The 25,801-nt window shown below is 40.2% G+C and overlaps 1 protein-coding gene across 3 annotated transcripts in view; it reads left to right on the plus strand.

Moving 5' to 3' along the window:
- Positions 1-25,801, plus strand: part of P2RY14 (purinergic receptor P2Y14) — a 56,106-nt gene that overhangs the window by 11,853 nt on the left and 18,452 nt on the right. Inside the window, exon 1 of one of the 3 annotated variants that reach the window (XM_040636675.1) lies at positions 17,685-17,814. The exons of the other annotated variants lie outside the window; for them this stretch is intronic. The gene's annotated coding sequence lies outside the window, so the exon portion shown is untranslated. Of the gene's footprint in view, positions 1-17,684; positions 17,815-25,801 lie in introns of those variants that run through there. 3 annotated transcript variants of the gene reach the window in all.

A 25,801-nucleotide genomic window follows, 5' to 3' on the forward strand; every position in this document is an offset into this window, starting at 1 on the left:
ACTTCCTCATGCACTCCTTCATTTACTTAACATCTTCAAGGTGCTAGAACGTAAGAGAATATGCAAAGAAAATAACATGCCCACCCTTCCCCAGCCCCATCTCATACAGTTAAGATAACATGGAAGTCAAAAAAATATAACCCCCCAAAAAAGGACTCTACTATTATACAACTGTATTTGTGCAAATATGATTTTAGTATATGTGCTGCCGAAGCGAGCACTGTGCAAAGATGATTTTAATAATGTCTAAAGTCCAGGCAAACCGTGTTTAATGTTAAGATCATTCACTCAACAACAAACTGCTTTCCATTTGGGCTGGTAATGTGAATATGAGCCTAAAAGTTACTTCCGTTTGTGATTTCCAGACACATTCACAAATTTGTTTGCATTTTAACTTTCATAAGTTCATGTTCTCATTTTCACAGAGGCCTCTGTGTGCCTCAAAACTGGAGACCGTGAAGAGATATCTAATTATTTAACAGAAATCAGAGGAGGCCCCCCCAAACCCACCGTGTCAGGAGCTGCCATTAGCATGACATTTCCACAGCTGTGTTGCACCACAAACAGAAGCACTAAGGAGAAAGAAGGAACTGAAAGAGGGCAATGTAAGATGGCAGGAAAGCCAAAGGCACCTGTGTTCATTGCCAAGTAACACTACGCCAGGGGCGCTGGAACTCCTGGAATTAAGTTCAAGGCACAGACAATCAAATGTCCCCTCGGACCAGAACTAGTCACACTCTTCCAAGACAGACTGCTCTTGCCTTTGCCTGCCACCTCCAATTCTCAGGGACACGAGGCCTTGTTCCAACCCCTCCCATAATTCCCTGGAAAGGTCAGAGACCCCTCCAAAGCAGAGTTGTCATGACTGTGATTTGTCAGGAGGAACCTCTATTTAAACAAAATCTTAGAGGGAACACTAATACATCCCACACAGAAGCAGAAATGGTCTTGATGAGGCTGAGGGGAGACGACTCCGTCAGCCTCCCTAAAACACTCCCCTGGAAAGCCCTGAGCCCCGCCCGGAAGCCAGCCAGGAAGAAGTTTGAAACCACAGCGCATATTCCTCCTCATACAGAATGATGTTCTTATAATGAGCCAGCTGTCCACTTCCTACTCTCCTCGGGAGGGGAACCCTGGACATACCATACAGCTGCCATCACTGATGTGAACGAGGATTAGGGACATAGAAGAGAATAATCTGCAAGCGGGCATTTCGGGTGACAACGAAGACTCGAAAGGGCTTTCATGATAGAAGATATAAATACAAACATGAAATTTAAAAATAGAAAATAGTGGTGCTCAAAGGCAAGAAATCAATCCACGGCAGTTTAGCTTTTTCAAAAATTTTCAGAAACTACAGGGCGATCCTCTAAAAAAGAAGCCGAATGACTGACAGTTTCTCTGAACTTTTAAAAAAGTCAGATTTACTCTTGGTTTCTGTGATCAATATTCAGACTAAAGTCTCAAAATAGACCATCATACATTATATTCTACAGGTATCTTCCCTTCCTTTATTCCCTCCTTCGTTAGTTCAACAAGTATTTATTGAGTACTTCCCTTGTGCCAGGCACTATTCCAGCTGTTGGGAGACACAGCACTGAATAAGACAAAGAGCCTGACTTCAGAAGCTCATAATCCTGGGCAAAGACACACACTAAACAAGTAACACAGCATAATGAGTAGCTTTGCAATGAAGAACCACTGAGAAGAACGGGGCCTGGACACAGGCAGAGTGCCCAGTGGATGGGGCAATCAGGACCGATCACAATGAAGATGAGAAATAAGAACAGAGACCTGAATGAAATAAGGAAGGGAGACAAGGCGGGAGGAAAGGCATAAGCAAAGCCTACTAGATGGGTTGACATGTTGGAGGAGGGCCAGCAATAGCAAGAAGACCAATGCAGCTACAACAGAAGGAGGCAGGGAACCCAGGAGATAAAGTCAGGGAACAGGTGCAGGGCAGGTGTCAGCCAAGTAATAGAGGCCCATTCAGGCCATGATCAAAGTCTGGATTTTACTGTGTGAAAGGAAGCACTCTTTCACTTCCTTGAGTGGTTTGAGCAAAGGGGCACCAAGACACAACTTGTATTCTCAGAGGTCCCTCTTGGACTTGGCTGGAGAAGAGGCCTTGGGGTGGTATGGGGAGAAGGGTGTGGAGGCAGAAGGCCACGTAAGAGACTCCTGCTTCCCAGCATTGATTATGAACTGAGAGAAGTTTTTAAACACATACATTAAATGGCAATTTGAGCAGGAACAATTTCAGGGGAAAAGCATTCCACTGAATATAAATGAGAAAACCCTCCATACTGGGTTATGAGCACTTTATACAATTACATACCAACTAATGAGTTTAGGTTCGAATTTCTGAGAGACTGGCCATTTGAAGTTTTCAGTAAGAAAACTTAGCTTCTTCTTTCTTCTCTGCTAAAACACACCCCCTCGCACCCTGATGAAGAGTTCAGTTCTTTAAAACATAGGACAGCATGCGCCGTAATTATTTAATTTTACACCAAGTGAGTCCAAACCCTCCCTCATACCCCACCAGACAAATGTTAGCAAAACAACAGAAACAATTATAGCAGTGGAACTGAAGACCAACTTCAAAATATAACCTTCAAAGTTTTGAGGGCAAAGAATGAGGGAGCAAGGAAAGAAGGTATGAGACGTTTATAATCACGACGAAAATATGAAATAATCCAAAATCCATCAATCAGGAAATGGTTTCAACATGATTCTTTCCTTCAATAGGATACTGTGCAACTATTCAAAAGAAAAAGGTAGAACTTTAAAAACTGACATGGAGAAGTCACCTAGATATACTGGAGTGGGTTGGGGTTGGGAGCAGTGGTAAGAGATCTCAACTTCTGTCCATAGTTACCCGCCTTTCTAGTGTCTAAAAATTACTGACATTTATTGAGAGCTTTGCACACGTTAGGCACTGCACTAATGCTCTGAGAGTATTTTACCTCACTGAATTCTTAGAATAATTGTATGGAATACAGAGATTTATTCTCATTTAATAAATGAGTTAAAATATTTTGGCCAGACTCAGCTGGTAAGTACAGGAGGCCAGATCTGAATCCGGGAATTTCTACTCTGTATAGTTCACAATCTTAGCCTCTGTATTATTTATCTCTTAGAGATAAGTCCTTATTCACTGGGTGTATTAAATCAATTCACTCTTGGATTCTCTCTTTCAAATAACATTAAAAAAAAATTTCCAGGGGCGCCTGGGTGGCACAGCGGTTAAGCATCTGCCTTCGGCTCAGGGCGTGATCCCGGCGTTGTGGGATCGAGCCCCACGTCATGCTCTTCCGCTATGAACCTGGTTCTTCCTTTCCTACTCCCCCTGCTTGTGTTCCCTCTCTCGCTGGCTGTCTCTATCCCTGTGGAATAAATAAATAAAATCTTTAAAAAAAATTTTCCACTAATGTTCTGGGAAATAATTTTAAGGAAAATTAAATAAATGATGAAACATGCAAAGTTCATGACATTTTGAAAAGTCAGTATGACCCAAAATGGCATTAAACTCAAGATCAAAGTACAAGGCAACTTTACAAACAACTATTATTTAAAGGCTCAGTGACCAATGATTCTGTTGGCCCTCACTATCACAAGTTGTGAAGGCCACCTCATACATTTCCTTCAGGTTCAACCTCTTTGTGAATGTTCACAGAGAATGCAATGTTTATTTTTTAAAAAAAAGATTAATTATTTGAGAGAGAGAGAGCACTCGCAAGGGGGGTGGCACGAGGGGCACTGAGGGAGAGAAACTCAAACAGACTCCCCACTGAGCGCGGAGCCCAATGCAAGGCTCAATCTTACCGCCCTGAGATCATGACCCAAACTGAAATCAAGAGTCGGACACTCAACCGACTGAGCCACCCAAGCGCCCCAAGAGAATGTACTGTTTAAAATTAAACAGATGCCCATAATTTCAAGGCAAGCTGGGAAGGTTCCAATCAGCAGGCATTCTTTCAGCAGTGCCACATGTCGATGACAATGGAATGGGAGGGATTTCCGGGTGAAGCTGGTGATTAGCCAGCCAGATCGCTAAAAGGTGATGGGGTGGTCCTAAAAGCCTAGGACCTGTACATGCTCCGGAGTTATTGATCCATCTTTGTGCCCACTTGACCCAGCAAAAATTTCCAACCCCTCATCCCTCAACCTAACACCTTTATGCATGGGTCTCCTCTCCACCACCACCACCCACAGCAGTGTTTTTCGAACATCCTAGAGGACCAGTAGAAGGGACAAGTTTAAGACCAAAACTATCGCATCCCCCTGCTGCAACTTAAAACCTTACCAGTGTGTTACCTTGGGCCCAATGCTTAACCACTCTGTGCCTCACTGTCCTCGTTTTATTAGGGTACATGAACAGAATTTACTTCATACACTAGTTATCAGGTTTCAATGAGTGAATATAAATAAGGAATTTAGAAGAGTATCTGGTATGTTACAAAAACTCAATATATGTTAGGTATTATTAGTATTGCTACTATTATCATCATAGTACATAAGTAGGGGACATAAACTCCCTCCTTGTGTCAGTCACCAAATGACCCTTCTTTCCTCCTATTTTACCATTTACAACAAAATAACTGGTTACCCAAGGATAAATTTCTCAATGATCTTTCTTTTTTTCACTTTTCTACATCTTCTAATTTGCCTCTGCATGCCTTAATAATTTTTTTTTTAATTAAGTTGTTTAAAGCAAACAACTTGGAAGAACTAGTCTTCACTAAATTCTCATCTTACCCTTCTGGCTGGATGGGGGACTATCAGAACCTCTTCCACATCAAGTCTATGGCTGAGCAAGCAGGTGTCAGGACTGCCCTGCAGGTACCATGGTGGCATTCATCACAGAGCCCAGGACTGATGTCTAGAAATTTCAGGGTGTGACATTTCCAAGAAGAAAACGAATGGCAAACCACAGACCAAGGCGACACATGCTACTGCAGACAAATCATCATCAAATTCTCAAAACAAAACAATCACTGGTGTAGGACTTAGAATCTAGTAATTCTAGTAGGATATATTCTGAAAATTAAAATACTTAGTTAATATCAGAGTACTTTATCAGGGCTTTCCCAATCTCCTACTATTGTACAAAATGTGTTTGTACATTTTGGCTTTCAGCATATTATGAAAGGTCTTCACAACCTCAAACTGCTACAAATTGTTGGTTTACTAGTGATTCTCCAACTTTAACGTGCCTGCTAACAAATATATTCCTGGGCTTTAAAGGGTGGAAGTTTGGGATCATTCCTGAGAATCTTAACAACTAGCGATTTAAGGAATTATGTGGGCATTTGGGCTTTATCCTAAGGGTAAGCAACCAACCTTCCTAACAGAAGTGAGGTAAGAAAACTAACGGCCATTTCTCCACTGTATCCCAGTGAGTTGCCTACCAAGTAGTGGCCATTCAGTTTGGCTTCCTCATCACCAACCCGCCCACCTCACATTTCTAGGTAAGTTACGTTTGACTACCATTTCAATTCAATTTGGCAAGCATTTTATCAAATTCCTTATATCCAATTAGGCAGACTAGAAACTAGTTTTGATATTCATATATAATAGTGGCTGCCTATATGCTACCATCATCGCTACCACCTCCGCCTTTTTTTTGTCTCTTCAACATTCATACATGCAAAATTTCTCCTTATTCTTATTGCACACGTGTTATTTTCAAATGAGGATGAGAAAAAGTATAACGTAGTTCAGCAAATTCCACCTCTCTCATTTTAGGATTAAATGCGTAAACAAACACGGCTCTGAAGATCTAGATGTAACCCTAAAAGAATCAAAGCCAATGTCCTGCAGTCACTAAACACACAGGGATCCCCAGGCCATGCCTGACTGAAACACACAGAATGAAAGGGCCGAGACACTTCCGTGACCTCAGAGACCTCAGTCTGCAGAAGACCAGCGTCATGGTTGTGTTGCCCTCAGGATAAAGGCCAAGGTTGAGTATGCTGTAAATGTCTTAGCTTTGAGTATAATTTAGTGTGAGTACAACCACAACAGAGATGGTAATCTGAATAGGGAAAAATGCCTACAGTCATTTACACAAATAATGAGTTTATTCCTTTTTTAAGATGAGGTCCTAACCCTACGTACTCAGGACAGTGATCACCATGGAACAAAGCTGGCCAATACTGAGTTGTACTTAGGTAAATAGTCATTAAAAGCTAGTTTTAAACAAGGTATTTGTAGAGCTAGGCGAAGAAGTAAAGAAGAGGTGAACAGAAGTTTATTTTAGATAAGATGACTTTTGGCTCCTCTTTCCATGTCCAAACACCGCTGTCCATTAAACATGAATAGCCCTCGTTCTTTTTACCACAGAAACACACTCCTACTCTGCTACCCCCACCCTGCCAGCGACCTCCCCAGCCCATCCATCATGAATACAGTGAGGAACCACTACCTCCCCGGCAGTTAGCTGAATGCTGCAGTTGGCCAAAGAATAGAAAATCCCAAAGTCCCCTTCTAGAGTGTGCACAAATCTGAAATATTTATCACAACAAAAAAGGGATTTGATTCCAAATAACATAGGGATTACAGAAGGGAGAGAACAGGATGGATTAACTCTGTCAGATTCATGAAGGAATCAGAGGAAAAATAGAGCCAAAAAAGAATGCAATGAGCCTACACTGTAAGCCAAGACTCTTTAAACTTTTGTTTGGAAAAGCAATGTGTTTTTTCAGTGGTTGGTCAAAGAATCCTCCTAAAGTGAGCACAGAGTATTTATACATAGAAGAGGCTCGTTAAGTTGGGCTCATAACAGATGCCAATCCTCTCTCACAGCAGCACTCACTGCAAAGAGGGACAGGGTTGAACCTGTTTGTCCTGAGGCTCATTTTAAGGTTTCAAATAATTCCTGGGCTTACCAAGATTTTAGCTATTCAAAATTTCTATTCTGTCTAGGGGTACCTGGGTGGCTCAGTTGGTTAAGCATCTGACTCTTGATTTCAACTCAGGTGTTGATCTCAGGGTCATGAGTTCAAGCCCCACGTCACTGGACTCCACATTAGGAGTGGAGCCTACATTAAAAAAAAAAAAAAAATCTATTCTGTCTATCCGAAGGGTGCCTATCTTACGGTAAACATATGTACTGGTTTGTATAGGGCAGCCCCAGTTCACTCCTGCAGCCCCAATGTAATTATAATTAACACTCTGTTTCACTCTCAAAAGTGTCCCAACTTAATAACTTATAAGATCACCCTAACCAAATTGGTTTTGGCTAAGCCTTTGGTAAATGAAATCTTTTCAAAAGTATTTCCTGCAATGATGTACTTCTGGTCAGAAAGTTTCTCCTCAAATCTTAAAGGTAATAAGAAAAACCTACCACAATTCAAAAGGAGAACCTATTTCTGAAATAAAGTCAGATGTTCATAGCACTGGTCTCAATTCACGGGTTTTGAATTACTAAAACATCTAGGAAACCCGTGTTTGCAACTTGTGGGATACACTTATTCTACAACAAATACATCTTCCAGAATGATATGGTTTTCAAGCTGCATTCCTTAACCACAGGGAATCACAGACATATTATGGGGGCAATTGTAGAGAATGAACAGGTAGGCTAACTCCTCCCCCGTCTCTATCTGCAAAGATATACTTCTATCTATTTTACCCAGTAGGCCTCTATTTAAGATTTCAAAAGAAAAAACTGTAGTCTGCTGCTCAAAACAAAACAAAAAAGTATGCACGCACATACAGTTTTAGAACATGTTGCTAGAACCAGAGTCTGGACACAGATTTTAGAAAGACACTGTAAGAACTGCCAAAAAAAAAAAAAAAAAAAAGTGTGAAAATTTTAAGGAGGAAAGGATCTTAGGTAACCAAATATGCTCATTAAAACTGAGGCAATGGGGTGGAGAGGGGCACCTGGCTGGCTCAGTCAGTGGAACATGCGATTCTTCATCTGAGGGTCCTGAGTTTGAACCCTGCGCTGAGTGTGGAGCCTACTTAAAAAGAAATAAAAAACAAACAACAACAACAACAACACCTGAGGCATTAACTGAGCCACTGAGCATATGAGTAAAAAGCCTATTATCGCAGTATCATCTCAACCTCACTCTCTGCCCTTTTGTCCACCCTCCCCACCAAAAGCCCCCAAACCTGACCACTGGCATGAAGTGTCAGGTGCTATTTATTTGCACGCTCTCTGATGCAGCTATAGAACATGGCTGGCTGCCCCAGGAATCAAAATGCTAGCGTCTGTTTCTAAAATATGCCTATTAAGGAGGGGTGGGGTTGAGAATACTATTACCTTAATTTGAAAAAAAAATCAATACAAATAGTACTAGACTTTATTAACTATACTTCATGACACAAACTGTGTGTTCCATGTGTACCATTTCACCTCATTCGCTCAGCAACCCTGTCAGGGAGGTGCCGTTGTCAGCACCGTTTCACAGGCGGCAAAGGGGAAGAGCAGCACAGACACACCCGACTCCAGAGCTCCTTGTCCACACCTTCTCTACCCTGCAGGGGGCGGACCCAAAGACTTGTCCCAAAAGACCCTAAAAACACCAAAGCGCATCAGTTTTTGATGCTAGAGCTAAAGTGAACAAAGGTGGAAATAAACAAAATCCCCAAGTTCCTCAGGATGTGTCACAGCCCTGAAGATTACTAGTCACTCTAAAAGCAGCAGCTTTAGAAAATGAAAATTTTCATTCTCCTGCTTCAAGGGGCACCTTGGAACTTGACCCAGGGCCATTCCCAGACTGCACACTGCATTAATCAATCTTTTGTTCCTCCTTCAAGAAGACAACAAGAAATTTTCTTCACCTGGTTTATAAGCAGCACACATAATGGAACATACTAAAAACGTTTGTGCCAGCAAAGCCAACCAACAAAACTGAAGGAAGTGGGAATATTTCATTACAAATAATGATTGTGAGGCTCTGGAGTATTTGATTATACGTCTTAGCGAGCTACCATGTAGCTTCCAGATCTTTCTGATGCATTGCAGGGTGGTCTTAGGCAGTATAAGAACTTCCACTTTGTGCCACTGAATGATAAGGACTCCCAAAAGTTGGCCTATAAATGCCTCGGGGCACCATAAAGACCCACAGATTGGAATGGTATAGATACTGGGTCTGCACCTTCACTAGCTTGTATTTTATAAAAAAGAGAGTCAGCTGCATGCCGGAAAAACTGAACTTGAGGCCAAAACAAATTGATTCTTATGTTGTCTGCATACAAAATGCTTAAAGTAAATTAGAGAGGAAAGGTGGGAAAGGAAGCAGCAAATATTAGCTACCATTCAAATGTTATAGCATAGAAAACAAAGTTGGCATTTGAAATTTGTATGAATCTCATCTATGCTAATGGTCCAGATGACACTTAACAGCAGCCTGAACACAGGCCAGAGGACAATTATGATAAGATACAGACGCATAAATATTACAGTTAAGCTCAATTTCAAAATCATGCTCTAAGCAATCATTACTTTTTAGAGATAATAAGAAACCCCCTAAAATCAAGTTCCCTTCAAGATTTTTTTAATTCTCCATCAAGGAAATAATACTAATGGAAAACAACATTAATTCTACTCTTTTATGTGCCAGGCATAAAACAAATATTTTGAAGTAAATATTATTATTGCCTTTGTATAGATCATTCCAAGGAAGAGACTTCTGAGACCCAGAGAGGTGCAGTAATGTGCCCCAAGGCTGCACAGCTAGTATGTGCCTGAATTAGTGTTCTAACTAAGCCCATCTACTCCAGAGACCTCAGTCTGGACTGATTAGACATGCTGGCTCTCATATTCCCAGGACTACAGGTCAACAAATGTTTCAACTGCCTAAAAGAAAATGGTACAGTGGCAAGATCCTATAAATATTTAAGCTAAATACAACATTGCAATTGGCATACAGTAGAAAAAGTATTAAAGTTGTAGAATAAAAGCTAGAGAAAGAAGCTACATAAACATGCCTTGCAGGCAAGGTCACTTAGAAACCACTCCAAACTTAACAGATATAAGGGTCTACAATCTCTCAATCATTTTCTTTTTAAAGCCACACCATTTCTCCTATTTCAGAAGTAGCTGTATCATGTGTGGTTTTATTTTGTTTTTTGAAACTAAGTGTCCCCAATAGAATGGTAAGCATCCTAACTCCTGGAAAACAGCAGACTTCATACGTGGAGTTGATAAGTAATATCTGGTTTGGCAAATGGCAAGAAATCATTTCGCAAATTCAAACATTATGTTTTTCCCTTAAGGTCAGGTCATAAAAAAAGAGAAAGAAAGAGAGGAAAGAGAGGAAAGAGAGGAAAGAGAGAAAGAGAGAAAGAAAGAAAGAAAGAACCAAAAACCAAAACAAAACAACCCACCTAAGTCATTTCCCACAAAAAGCCAGAATGGATTAATAACCAGTCAGCTGAACTAACAAAAAAATTACAAAATACTCATTCATATGTGCTTTTGTTTTTCTTACCTAAGGAAAAATATTTCTTATCTCTCCTCTTATTTAGCCTCTCCTAGGCTTTAAAATGACAGACTCATGTAGACATCAGGAAATAATCCATTAGGATAATAAGCACTGTGGTCTTTCCTGCAGGGCAGCAGTCGGATGGGATTCCTGGCAATGGAGAGGCTTTAGGACCACACATTTTGCTTACGTTAATTAAAAACAGTGGAACCCTAAAAATTTCTGGAGTTGACAAGAGTGAAGAGGAGGGAGATAAAGGGGATTAAAAGATATAAATTTACAGTTATAAAATAAGTCACAGAGTTGCAAAGTAAGGCATGGGGAATACAGTCAATAATATTGTAGTAACATTTGTATGGAGACAAATGGGGATGACATGGTGAGCAAGGAAAAATGCATAGGATTGTTGAATCACTGTTGTACACCTGAAATTAATATAATATCATTATGTCAACTACAATTAAGAAAAAAGAAAGGAGGGGCGCCTGGGTGGCACAGCGGTTAAGCGTCTGCCTTTGGCTCAGGGCGTGATCCTGGCGTTATGGGATCGAGCCCCACATCAGGCTCTTCTGCTAGAGCCTGCTTCTTCCACTCTCCCTGCTTGTGTTCCCTCTCTCGCTGGCTGTCTCTATCTCTGTCAGATAAATAAATAAAATCTTTAAAAAAAAAAAAAAAAAAGAAAAAGAAAAAGAAAAGAAAAAAGAAAGGAACAAAGAGACTGGGTGAGGTGAGGGGTGGGAAAGGAGATACCCAGCTTCCTCGGCAAGGGATTCAGGGAAGCCAGGCCACAGACTAACCCACTCAGGAAGCATTCTATCAGCTGTGCCTGTCTTTGAAGGTGTGAGCTCACCACCCTCCTGCTTCCTTCCTCCTAAGAATACGTTTATAATTCGGCACTACTTTTTCCCGGGTTGTATGTAGGGTCATGTCATCTGAGAGAACTTTGCTATAACCACAGTCACCCAGTCATTGAGCCAAAAACCTACTCTCAAATTTGGATCTTTCCTTAGAAATCAACATTTATGAAAGCTGCAAAGCCTAGCACTCCATATCTACCATACGTTCGGTGATAGTACACTTTTGAGAAAACTGTAAAGCAACAAGTAGCCTATGATTATATTAATAAGAGCCCCTGCGACTTACTGACCACCTATTTTGGCTGGGCACTACAGTAAGAAAATATACACTACTTCATTTAAACTTTTCAACAGCTTTAATGAGGACACTAGACCCTTTTCTCTAGATTTAGAGAATTTACAGAACTAGCCCAAGTTCTCCTGGCTGATCAGAGGCAGAGCTGTCAAGTGTACCCAAATTTAACTTTCTAAATACATTATGCGGGAAACTGCAAAGAACAAATTAATCTAACTCTGACTCTGTCTCCATGCTGCACAAATTTGCTGTAATTTCTATCTTATTTTGTCCTGGATGGAACGCTAGCCTAAGATGACCAAAGGTTTCACATCAGGGGCCAGCTCTGACGGCCTGAGACCCCTAGGGAAGGACTGGAAGGCTGCAGGGAAAGGGGCTGTGCTCAGTGACAGACATTTGTGAAAGGCACGGGTGCAGAGATGTTCAGACACCAGGCGCTCACCACCCCCCTCCCCACATTCTTACGTGAATCGTTATGCAACCATGAGGGGCTTTCTCTCCACTGGCTCATTGCCTAGACACACTCCCCTTTTGCACACAAGTTTAGGTAGATATTTAAGTCATACGGCCACACAGGAGGGTTACCAATTAGTACGATGGACTAGGACACTCCCCAGAATAGCATTTTTACCAACAAAAGAGAGTCACTGCCTTCCTCCCACATCCCATCAGCTGCCTGTTAGTTTTTTTCCTCAGATTGTGTCTTCTTACATGTACTTGGTCTCCCAACAGTCTCCTCAGCTCCACAAGCCAAACCCCAGCTGTCCTATTTAGGACTCAGAAGCTTTTGTTTTCTAAATGACTGTCTTCATTTTTAAAATGAATAAAACCAAGAGCATTGCTTATCAAATAGAAAATAAGCCTTCTGGGAAAACTACAAAAACACTACAGCAAGGTATAGGATCAGGTGTAATTATGGCTTTCCACAGCAGATGAGCTTCAGCTAGATGCATAAAATCGTAGTTTCGGAAGCATGTATATAGTCTATATGCGACTTTTCCAAGATAGCAGTAACTACTATTAAATAAGTTGTCAAGGGGCGCTTGGGTGGCTCAGTGGGTTAAGCGTCCAACTCTTGGTTTAGGCTCAGGTCATGACCTCAGGGTCGAGAGATTAAGCCCTGTATCGGGCTCCACACTTACAGCAGAGTCTGCTCAAAACTCTCTCTCCTTCTGCCCCTCCAGCTCATGCGTGCCTTCTCTCTCAAATAAATTTAAAAAGAAAAAAAAAGGTTGCCAAAAGTAAAATGCCTAAAATAGATAAAAGGTCTTTCTAGTGAAATAGAACAGAAAATTATTAAGCATTTGTCCACAGACCTTTCCTCTGTTGAGCTATAATACTAAGTATCTACCCAGGAAAAGTTGTATACATTCACGTACACCTGGACTTTATATATTTCTCTTAATGCAGCTGTTGGCAAAAATACTTTCTTAAAAAAGATTTTATTCATTTATTTGACAGAGAGAGAGAGCACAAGCAGGCAGAGTGGCAGGCAAAGGGAGAGGGAGAAGCAGGCTCCCCGCTGATCAAGGAGCCTGACATGGGGCTCAATCCCAGGACCCTGAGATAATGACCTGAGCGGAAGGCAGACGCTCAACCAACTGAGCCACCCAGGCACCCTTGCAAAAATACTTTTAAACGTATTCATACACATACAGCTAAGAACTGGACTAAATAAGGTTTGGCTCAAATTATAATACTGAAGTGATAATGAGAGCTAACATTTATACAGCATGTTTACATATCTTAACTAACTGAAAATGGGAAAATGGGCAGCCTGAACCATAAGGGAAGCCTGCCCTCATTAGACCAAAAGGGCACCATTTCTCCTGATCACTAGAGCAGGCTGGGGAACTGCAATCCCTTTCAAAGCACATGATGAGCCTCAGCCATAAATGATATTTACTTAGCTCTCATCGTATGATTAAGTGATACTGATTTATCCAGAGATTGTAAACATATTTACCTGGGTGAGGAGAAGTGCTAAAGAGTAAGGGAGCTGAAATTTCATCTTCCACACAAAGAAGTCAACAGATTCTACTAAAAGCCAAGAACTGTCATTTATGTAAAAATACAAGGGTTAATACCTAAAAATAATAGCTACAATGTGAAGAAGGTAGCCACTGGGGCATAAGAAAATGGAAGGGACTATTATTTTCCATTGCAAGATTTATAAAATTATTTGATTTCTTAAAGTACATAAATGAATGACTTTGATAAAAATTTTAAATTAATTTGAATTAAATATACACATACATACATAAGATGATGTCTAAATTGCTTAGGCTAGGACAAAAAGAAGGAAAAATAATGGAGGTCCTCACTGGTTATATACAGTCACCTTTTTTGTACCTAAAAGACCTCCCTTTTCCAGTGAGCTGGAGTTTTAGAAGGCAAAGTGTCTATGGATTGCTAAGCAAAAGGGGAATAATGTGCCAAGCACAGGAAACCAGCCTGAACAGCCTTGGCAATATGGGGTGACAAAAGCTGCAGAAAAATCCCCTGCCCTCCTGGCCAAGTGACTCCATGAATAACAGACTTGGGGAACATCGGCAAAAGATTTACCTTTCCCCAAAACCAGGTGAGACAACCACCACCACCTGAGACACAGTACAAAGTCTGAGAAGTGGCCTACTCAGAACTCAAATTAAGCCATATAGGAATTCAGAGAGGTGGTCACCATTCACTCGCTCTTAGTGGTAAGATAAGGAAAAGCTCCATGTACAGCAGAGTCTGAGCTGAGTTTTAAGGGGTGCACAAGAGTTCAACAGGTAGTGATGGAGGATAAGATCCGCTTTGGGATGAGGAAATAATCACCTGACAAAGGCCAGAGGTGAAAAAATAAAATAGATGGTGTGTTTGGAAATGGGACATGATCTAAGCTGCATCAAAATGCATATTACATGCTGTCATTGCCTCAAGAGGAAAATGTGGGGACGGGTGGGAGACTCCTGGGACAGTTAGTTCAGTGGTTTCTGGTAGAGTACAAAACTATAGACATGATCAACTTAAATAAGATAAAAAAGGGGTATGTTTCTAAAATAAGCTAGTTGATGAGAATATGCCCCCTGTGTCTGCTTAGGACAGACTGATATTTAGCTCATTACTCATATCATGCCTGTCATGACCCCAAGTTTCCCTAAGGCCTTAGCTTTGTGCTAGTGAATTCCATCAATACTTTCTCCTTATAATTCCCCAAGAGTATAGAACTCATGGACATACAGATTTGGGTTTCCAAATACCTTCAGTTCTCCATTCAACTTACAAATGGAAAACCATCATAAATGGACAAATTCCTTGGAAAAAAATTTTTTTTCCTTTGGCATTCTCACGAAGTGGCTTTGGCTTATGCCTTTCAAAACTGCAATCATGGGGTACCTGTGTGACTCAGTTAGTTAAGTGTCCAACTCTTGATTTCAGCTTGGGTCAGGATCTCAGGGTTTGAGATCAAGCGGGGTCAGGCTTCATGCTGAGGAGTCTGTTTGAGGTTCTCTCCCTCTGCCTCTTTCCCAACTCATGCAAGCAACACTTACACACTCACATTCATGTGCGCTCTCTCTCTCAAATAAATAAATCTTGGGGCGCTTGGGTGGCTTAGTCAGTTAAGCATCCAACTTTTGATTTCGGTTCGGGTCATGATTTCAGGGTCATGGGATCAAGCCCTGCATCAAGCCCATCACTCAGATCGGAGTCTGCTTGAGATTCTCTCCCCCTCCCTCTCCAACCCTTGACTGCACTCACACTCTAAATAAATAAGTAAGTAGAGATTCTCTCTCTCCCTCTCCCTCCCACAATAAATAAAAATGTTTCTAAATAAAAAATTTTTTTAAAAAAACTGCAATCATAAATTGAACCAAATTTGATCACATAGTCCCAAGTACTGGTTTTGGTTAAAATATACACATCTGACTCAAGGTTTCTATGTATATGAGTAAGTTGTAGCAGTTACCAGATTACAAACCTATTCTTGCCTATCAAATTAAATATTTATAAAATCATTTCGGTTTTACATACAAATCATAAGCCTTCAAAATTAAAAGTAAGCCAACTTTCATTCTGTCCCTTTTCAATGTTTACGAGTCTCATTTATGAAACACAGGTGTTACAAGTAAATCCTAGAAGAAAAAGAAAACAAGAAACCAACACATTTTTACTTCTGTGTTCTTTTAATGGTAGAGTAAAAATGATAGGTGCTGAAGATACAAAATTGACAAGATACTGCCCTGCCTTCAACTCCCGATCTAGTTGGGAGAAACAAAGAGAGGACAATTAAAGAGCACAGGTAAAGAACTCAGTTATACCCCGAGGCCCTCGTAGCACCTGGTTTACAGACGGTGACCAATAAATAGGAGTTGACTGATTAGATGAACAGATGGTTGTAAGAATAGGCTGGTGGAAGGATTAATAGTATTTTTGGCTAACAGAAAAGAGGGTAAGTGGGCCAAATGGCATTTGAAGGCCACTAGTGCTTCTGCAGGTATAAGAAATAGTCAGGATAAATTGAACTCAGACAAATTTACTAAATAGTTATGTCATCATTTTAGCACATTTTAAAAAATAAACACATGAAATCTAGAATTTCAAAGATATTTTATCCTTAGGATGAAGTCAAACATTTAGTTTTTAAGATGACTCCATGAAATTTTTTAAAGCAGTTCAAATTCCGGATGACCCCCAAAAAAGGGAAAAGGAAATATTCTAGGTATAGGAAAAGGCATAAGCCCAAGCCAGGAAGCAAGAACCATCGATATCTGCAGGAAGTTCAAACCAACGCTCAGGCTGCAGGCAAGCAGTGGTAGACGAGGACTGTCAAATCACAAAGCACTAGGTCTGCGAGATTCAACAGGATGAACTTAACCTTGTACGGTGACAGGGACCCACATAAAGGACATGGCTACACTTGTATTTTAGAGGGATTCCTCTCAGCGGTGAGTGGAGGGCAGACACTGGGGAGTTGACTGGGGTAGAGAATACAGGCTTAGTGGGAATCATAAACAAGAAATATTTGGGTGTTAAAAAAAAATCATCAGGCTTTGCTGATTGGGTAGGAGCAGACGAGATCATGAAGGATAATTTGATGGTTTACAGCTTAGATGACTAATAGACAGTAGTACCTAATAAAAGGGCTTAAGTCAAGGGAGAGCTTTGAGGGGTTTTGTTTTGTATGATGATGATAATAGGCATGACTGGTAATGAGCATACTTATCATAAAAGAAAGGGAAAGAAAGTGGTAAAATGAGCAAAGTTGATGATACAGGTCCAAATTGGGTAAGTTCAAAGCAGACAGAGTATAGGAGACTTGGGCCCCCTTCCTCCTGAGAGAGGTGTAAGGATTACATTAATCCAGAGTACTACGTAAGAACAATGAGTCCCAGCAACAATTTGTTAAATGAAGAAGGAATCCAGAAATGTGGGTCAAACAGGGTGCTCGGAAACCAGATTTAAGAGAAGGGGTAACCTGAAGAAAGATCAGAGTCACAACAGCACCAACTCAAGGTTGGTCAGGTACCATCGCACACCCCCTAGAACTGGGTCAAGATGCACTGGTCAGTCACCCATGTCTAATGGAGACAGCCTGACCTTTCAATCAAAACTGATCAAGACTCCTAGGTGACCCGCCTACCTGCACAGCTTTTCCCCTCTTCCCCTGCTCCTGAAAGTGGCAAATGTTCTGGTCTAATCTGCTCTCAAATATTTCTCCATTTTCCAACAAGATTCAAGGAGTTACTTGAAGCCATGTGAAATACAATTTGAAAATATTTCCCAATAAACACAGAAGCTATTCTTACAACAGCTTCACAGGAAAAGGTCACAGCTAGGCATGGGAAAGATCTAGCCTCCTGCTGGCTGGAGCTCTCACTTGCTCCATCACTCTCCCTTTTCCCTCTGTACCCAGTTTCATACCAGTTACTGCTTGGTCAGGCCTTAATAATTTGTAACCCTAAGCATAAATCATATCCAACTTATACAAGCACATAGTAGAACTAGGCTCCGAAGAGGGCTGGACATCTGTAGTACTTGACATTCAAGCCTTTGGCGAGATGTCAACATTTCATAGAGTACTTTAAATGTTTTGGTCTGAGAGCTAATGCAGCGTTTCCCACTGGTCAACACGAGCAGCTCAAGCAGAGAGCAAAGTCTATTTCCCTCAACATCAGATGTTACATTCAGTTGCTGATCCAATCTTGCCTACAGAGACGATAAGAGGCTGGAAAAACTGGTAAGTAAAAAAAGGTCTCTCCAATGCAGAGAATATTTAAAGAATATTTGTGATTCCAGTGTGAAATGGCTGTTTGTGCTCGTGTTGTCCTAAATTCTTTTTTTTTAATGGATTAAATGATAAGGGACAGATTTACAGATGAGATTTGACTTTTCCAAATTCAAAAACTAACCTAAGTCCAATTAACTGTTCCCTGCCAATGTTCCTTTTAATTGCATGGGGCAGGATTTTCTTCCAAGGGGTCATGCATTAGGCTTTAAGAAATCATTAATTTTTTTTTTAAATTTGTAAACTTATTGCTTATACAACAAAAGACAGTGTTCTGTGTATGTGTGGATAGTGGGTTAAAATCAGTTTGGGATGCCGTAAAGAGCACCGATATAGCTGGGCTATGACGTAATCCTCAGAGCTAAAAGAGGCCAGTAAAGAACTGAAATGCTGAAGAAAAACACAAAATAGGTTTGGCTTAAGAGCACAAATGGCCCCGACTCAGTAAAGACTGAAACCAAAGGTAAAATACTTATGCAAGGAAGCATTTAAAGTCTTCTCTGAAACCTAAACGCTTGAGCTACTTGTGTCGATTTAATGGTGAGTCACAATTGATTTTTAAAGGAAAGACACAGAAATTAAGTAAGCCTCACAGCTGCTATTTTAGTTTTTTTAATGTCTTAGGTTTGGCTTTTCAGATCTTTGATTCTTCTGATCTCTTCCTCTGAGACTTGACCGACATTTAAATATCAAGTATTTGGTGTTTTTTTAGTTTTAATTTGTGGATGGCAAGGACTAAGAACAACTTGTGGAACTTATTTTTGTTTGTTTTTCTAGAAATTGTAAAGTAAATTTCATAAAGTCTAGATTAACAGATAATTTTAAAATTTCATTTGTGCTTAGAATCCACTCTGGTATATTTCCTAGCAAAAAAGTTATTCAAGAGCTCTACTGGAGAAACTGTTAAGAACACTGTAACTGAAAGAAGGCAGAGAGACAGGATCATTTATCAACGACAAGGGCCTCCCCACTCTGCCGGGGAAAAATGTTTTAAAAATCACAAAATTTAGTATTTTTAAAAAGCTAGGAGTCTTCTTAACCAATGATTCTTTAAATGTAGAAAATGCAACCTCTTAAGTCTTTTCTTAATTCATTTTTATACCTACCAACTTTCTTGCCAGTTTTCCCCACTTAAAGGTAGCATTCATGGGAGAAAATCTCTCTTTATACATCTATAGTCCTCTTTCCATTCTAGAGGACTTTCCGTATCAGCCCCGCCCATTACAGGGGAAGACACTTCTTCACCTTTAGTGCTTCTTCAACACAAAACATTTCACTACCGGTAGGGATTACCACGTGTAATCAAGAATCTCAGAAAGAAAATTCAGAGTAAAAGTTTGCTTTGAAAAACATAACAAAGATCTAGGCTTACTTACTACTTGGCATAAGCCCTATGATACAATAACAGATTTTTTGTTGTTGTTAACCATTCATGTGTAAGTTCACTAATAACTATTAAGTGTATTAGTACTAATCATATGAAATTTCCATTTTTGTAGGTTTAAAAAAAAAACAGCCAAATATTAGCAATTTTATACTACTCAATCTAATAGAAAAGGAAGAGAGACAGAGTCTCAAAAGACAGCCCCAGAAGTCAAGGGGTGAGGAGAAAACCATTAATGGTATTTTACATAATTGTTATATGACAGCAAGATCCAGGACTTCTAATTAACAATTCCAAGTAATGAATCCCCATAGATACAGCCCTCTGCTTTTAAAGCTTTCGCACAGAATCAAAATTGGATGTTTCCAGCAGCCAAATTACACTGAGAAATGCCTTCTATTGTTGGCTCCGTTTTATCAGTTAGGAAGCTAGGGTCCCGGGAGGTTCACTGACTCAAACACGATAACGCAGCTAATAAAGGCCAACGATGGGACTTGAAGCAAAAAGCCATCTGGCTTCACATCCAGTATCCTCTCACCTATCCCATCCCTCTGATCTAAAGAGATGAATGTGCCCAATAAAAACTGTAACTCATACATAAACACAAGTTGGAGATGCAAGAGTGTACAGGACTGCTCTGCCTCTTCACTTGTTTGCACAACAGTGGCAATAATCACGTTGCATAAAACAGTCAATATTATGGGCACTCAGGTTTTTACAGAGGCAATTGTATATGGTAGAAAAAGCAGGCCCTTCTCAGATAAACAGCTGAATTTGAATCTTCTGCGACCTTGAGCTACATTTCTTAGCTCTTCTGCCTCCATGCTCTCCCCCTGTTCCATAACTCATTACAGATCATGATAAAGCTATCACCGCAAAGAGGTGCTAAGATACTAATGGAGACATGTTAGTATCCGACACGTACCAGCTATTCAATAAAAACAGAATTCTCTCCCCCACCCTTGCTAGTAACTTACGATGTCAGAGATGGTACTGGCAAGATTAAAACCTCACAGGAAATTTCTTGAGTTAGTATCTGATACTCACAGGGCCAAATAAGAAATTGCAAATAAGGGACCATTAATACTTCTCCCAATTCATCTCCTATCATTTCAACAGAAAATTGGGGATTGTGCCAGCACACAAGTAGCAAGTTATCTATCATCATATGTCCACTGAATACCAACTACCATAAGTGACCTACACTGTAAATAGGCCAGTCTTTCCAGGCCAGACCAGTGAGCCCGACAGCTAGAGACCTGGAGAGCAGAAGCCCAGGGCCCTGAGCCTCACAGGAGGTGGTCTTACACAGACAGAGGTGGGAAAAAGACATGACGGTTATTACTTGCATAATCCATATGTTTCGTGGGTGGGTGAATAACCAAACAGACAACCTTACCAAAAAACTCAAGAAAAAAGCAAAATAGAAGATTTCTGGTCTATAGGAGTTATAAAGACAGACTGGGAAGTTTTACATATTTTTAAATTTTAATTACTCTTCATAAAGGTCTGGTGTCCTTTTTTGGTATTTACAGACTGTCCACATGCTGTCCGGTATACCTATAAGTTAAGGCCTGACATCAAAATAAGCAAAGTAACCCCCAAAAATCCTTATTCGAAAATATAGTAAAATATATTTTAGCCAGAAGTTCTCATGCTTTTGGCCTCAAGACCCCTTTCCCCATACTCAGAGCCAAATGTTAACATGAATAACAACACATTTTTATGAAAAATACATTTTCAAAAAAAAGTCTTAATTAGAAAGGTGACATTCTACATTTCTGCATCTCTCTTTAACATCTGGACTAAGAGATTTTCATATTCACTTCTGCACTTGATCCGTTTCAAAACGTAGTTTTAATTAAAGCATATTAAAGAAAATCTAGTCTCACAAAGATATGTAGTAGGAAAAGGAAGAAGTATTCTAATAGCCTTCTGGATTTTTTCCTTTGGCACCACACCAAAACCCAAAAAGTGGTGGTTTCTTAAAGGTTGTTTGCAATGGAGAATCTAAATCCTCATCAATGAATATGCTTCTTACATTAAAATCCTTTAGTCTCAGCTAGTCTCTGAATAACCCTTTGGTCTGTGCTAGATTTTGTAACATCACAGAATCACTGGTCATTTGGAGATGTACGCTCGTGCCGAATTCATGCGGAATATGCTCTTCATTATACACAGTCAGAAACTGTACTGACATCGGCACTGATCTCTAAGTACTGGAAAGTGCTGCCATTTGTCTTCCTGGATGAAGGCTCGCTTCACCCATTTTTTGAGAAAATGCCTGCCAAATACCCCAGTCTGAATTACTGTCATTTGTGTATCATCCTTTCCAGTAAAACTGGCGTTCCAGGAAAAAGCATCTAAGTCAGCTCATGGCTCATTCACTCAAGTGTTGTTGCTCTAGACAAGCATCCTATCTGGCAGAAGCTTTAGGAACAAGTCCTGTTCTGTAATGCAAAATATTTAAAAGACACGTATTTAAAGGGTGAGATTTAACCAAGCCGGCAATATACATTCTTCCTTCATCAAGGATACTTAGCAGTATATGCAGTGACTACAGGACAGGTGTGTACATGGCCTTGATTGGAGCTAAAGTCCCAGCAGGTTTGTTTTACATACCACAGCTTTTGCACCATTCATACAAATGTCAGCAGAATACGTTAAAAAAAAAAAAGGCGAATAACATGTTACTACTCTTTTAAAGATGGGCTGCTTTTCAATGCCCGCCTGAAAGGGTGTCAAGGACCCCCGTGGCCCTAACAGAACATACTGTGAGAACTATTAGTGTAGACTTTGAGATAGAAAAATTTTCTTTTGATACAAAAAACACTAACTCAAAAAAAAGTAATTTGACTATATTAAAATCAGTAACTTTTGTTTATCAAAATAAATCTTTAAAAGTGAAAAGACAAGTCATAATCTGGGAAATGCGATTCACCATATATACACCGAACAAAGCAGGTATCAACAGTATTTGAAGAATTTTCACGAATCAATGATAGTATAAACAACCCAACAGAAAAATAAGAAAGTATGACTAGACATTTCATAGAAATAACTGATTATAGGACGAGATGCCCACATCATCAGTTATCATGGAAACACAAATCAAGACCACAATATAGTATCATGTCACAAAACTTAAAAAATCTGAGAATATAAAATGTTGAAGAGGATTTGTAACCACAAGATCATTACACATTATTGATAGGCATATACATTGGTACAACCACTCTGGAATATAGTTTGGCACTGTTTCCATTATTTTAATATTCATGCACTCTATAATTATAATTGGCAATTTAACTCCTAGATTTATACCCACAGGAAAATCTTTCACATGTTCATCAAAAGACAATATGGATACACATCTCAGCATAGTTTACATGGACAAAAACCCAGAAACATCCCAAACACAGGAAACTGAGTGAATGAACTAAAACGGTCAGACAATGGTGTGTTATAGTCATCAAGACAAACAAATTGTAGCAATACTCAATAAGATGGATGATATGTGGCATGATGTAGTTAAATTGTTAAAAGATCACATATGGCTTTAAAAACAAAATTTCATACACATACATACCACAGATACACACTTTAAGAAAAACATCTAAGATGTTACAGAACACTATAAAACAAGACAGCAGGAGAATGAAGAAAATAGATTCAGGACACATGATGGCCAGAGATGGCATGTGGGAAGGAGGACAGAACATTCAGCTACACGTAGCTTATTACTATCTTGCCTTTTGTTTCGTTTATTGAGTTAAGGAAAATTATTAATGTGATTAAAAATAACAGAATTAAACTTTTTAAAGTCAAACTTGCATCAACTTTGCATAAGAGTATTTCATAAATTAAAGATTACGGTTGATCCAATTTTATGCAAAGATTTTAAGAGATACCTATACATTTTAACCTATAGCAAAATTGTACAAATAGATTCACTCATAAATTCACTAAGTATCTATTGAGCTTCTACTGCATGCCAGACGCTAATTCAGCATGAGCTTTATTCTCATGAAGCGATAAAGTCCTTTAAGGGGGTGATGGAGATAATAAGTTGAAAAATGTCTATTATCTTAAATAATGAAAACAGCTATGAAGAAAATAAAAGCTGGTGAGGGGCTGGAGGGTGCTGGGTAGAAGCTTGGCTGCATCAGATGTCATGAACAGAAAAAGCCTGAGAAAGTGATGTTTTAACGCAGACCAAAATGAAGAAGCCACACGAAGATGCTAGAGACAGACAACCACAGACAGAGGCCAGGGCTCCAAGTACCCCTGTCCCAGCAAGTTCTAGATCTTTATAGACCTGGGCTTCAACATCACTGCGGTGACAGTGTGAAAGCAAATTCACCTGGGTATTCCTGCTAGTCCTCCGCAGGGCTTGACAGAACTCAGGCGGTAATGTTTGCAGACCATTGCTGATAGCCCCCACCAGTTTACAAAGGACCAGAAGCCTTTCGGGATTTATTGGAACAGGAGAAAAAACACGGACCTGGCTCAGAGCTTGGGGGGGGGGGGCACTGGGTGACAGACAAGGAAACGCTCAAGGGAATAGCTAGGCAGTTAAGCTTTTGCTTTTATTTTCAATTTTTGTTCGACTGGGCCAAAATACCTAAGTAGCACAATAATCTACATTTATAACGAATGTTGGTTTACTTTCCACGGGCACCAAATATCTGCTGTTTTGCCTTCCCCGTGCCCCCACCCCATACACACAAACACACCTGCACTTTTTCCACAAGCTAATCATGTCAGTGACATTCAAGAGATGGAAGAAAGCTTGCCAGCACTCTTGCTGCCCTAGGCTGGACAGACTTACATTATAGGTAAGAGTCACACAGCTAGGGAGAGGCATCTGTTCTCCATCAAGAGAGCATCAGTGAGGAGACTGAAAGGGATGACAAGACAGAGTGACAACTCAACTCAGGCCGTGACTAACTCAGTTGATGGAAAAGCTCTTCCCTGTGGAGGTGAAATAACTTTCTCCTCAACATCCAGAGCTGTGAGTGACCCACAACTGCAGCAAATGGGGGTGCACAGTGCGAGGGAAGGAGATAAGGCAGCTCGGGTTCCAGAAACACCAGACACTGAGCTCTAAGGGGGCAGAATGGATCCACGACGCCAACAACACTGCCTGATAATAAGCGCCCAAGGAATATATGATAGATAAAAGGCAAAGTTTGCTTTATTGATGATGACTTTAAGCAATGTTCTAAACAAAGATTATTTTGGCTGGAAAGAGAAAGCAAGATGGCAAAGGATAGAATAAGATAAACCAATATAAGGATAGGCAGAGAAGCTCCCTAAGATGACTAAGAACAAGTAGGCAGGGTAACAGAGAAGCCTAAGAGACTGATAAGCACCTGTTGTGTGTCAGGCACTGAGCTCAGGACTCTTCTCTCAAAACTAACACACACACATACAATACATGCATATATGCACATACATACACATGTGTACATACATATACTCTAATATGTATCAGCCAAAAAATACAATACACAAGCATATATGTACACACACACACACACACACACACACTCTCTCTCTCTCTCTTTTCTTCTACTGATCTATTCTGAAAATGTGGTGCAGGCAATTATGACCCGTCTGTCCTAAATACTTCAATATGCATCTCTGAAGAATAGGAATATTCCCCAGCTTAACCATACCATTAACACACCTTGAAAGATTATTTCAATAATACTAACATAGAGCCTGTATTCAGATTTACACAACTGTTCCAAAACAGTTCCTATAGCTCTGTCTTCTACTCCCCTAGCCACCAATCACATTCACACATTGTTACTTCTCTTTGGTCTCTTTTGATCTAAAATCGCTTCCTCCCACCCCATCACATTTGTTCACTTTTACTGACTTTTTTGGAGTCTAGGCTGGTTGTTTTACAGAATGATCCACATTCTGAATCTGCCCAATTCATCCATGATTAGCTTTTTCACAAGGTATGTTGTGTGCATCTAACTGAGTAATATCTGGAGGCACAAAATGTCAAGTTACCCCATTTGGGTAAGTGTGATCATTCAGTGACTGCCAGATATCCCTGCTCAAAAGGTACCATCTGTTCTTTAGTATTCTAACTGACTGGAGAGTGATACCTGTAGACTGGAAAATCCTGTTCTCCCACAACCTTTCTCCGACTGGCTTTTCGCACCCAGTGAAGACTGCTGCTGTCTCATCAGTTATTACACTGAGGTTGCAAAATGGTGACTTGCTAATTCTATCATTCATTCTACCTTTTCTAGCTGGCACTCTGCAAAGAAGAGCTTTCCTCGTCTGCATCCTCCTTTTTTTTAATACCTATTCTTGGTTTTTTGTTGTTGTTGTTGTTTTTGGGGGGGGGTTGGGTTTTGGTGTTGTTTTTGTGGGGGGTGTTGCCTTTATTTTAGAGGGAGAGAGAAGGGGTGGGGTCAGAGGGAGAGGGAGAGAGAAACCCAAGCAGACTCCTTGCTCAGTGCAGAGCCCAACGTCGGGCTCAATCTCACGACGCTGAGATCACGACCTGAGCTGAAAACTAAGAGTTGGACA

The sequence above is a fragment of the Ursus maritimus genome, unplaced genomic scaffold, assembly GCF_017311325.1.
Source record: "Ursus maritimus isolate PB19 unplaced genomic scaffold, ASM1731132v1 scaffold_20, whole genome shotgun sequence".
Lineage (NCBI taxonomy): Eukaryota > Metazoa > Chordata > Mammalia > Carnivora > Ursidae > Ursus > Ursus maritimus.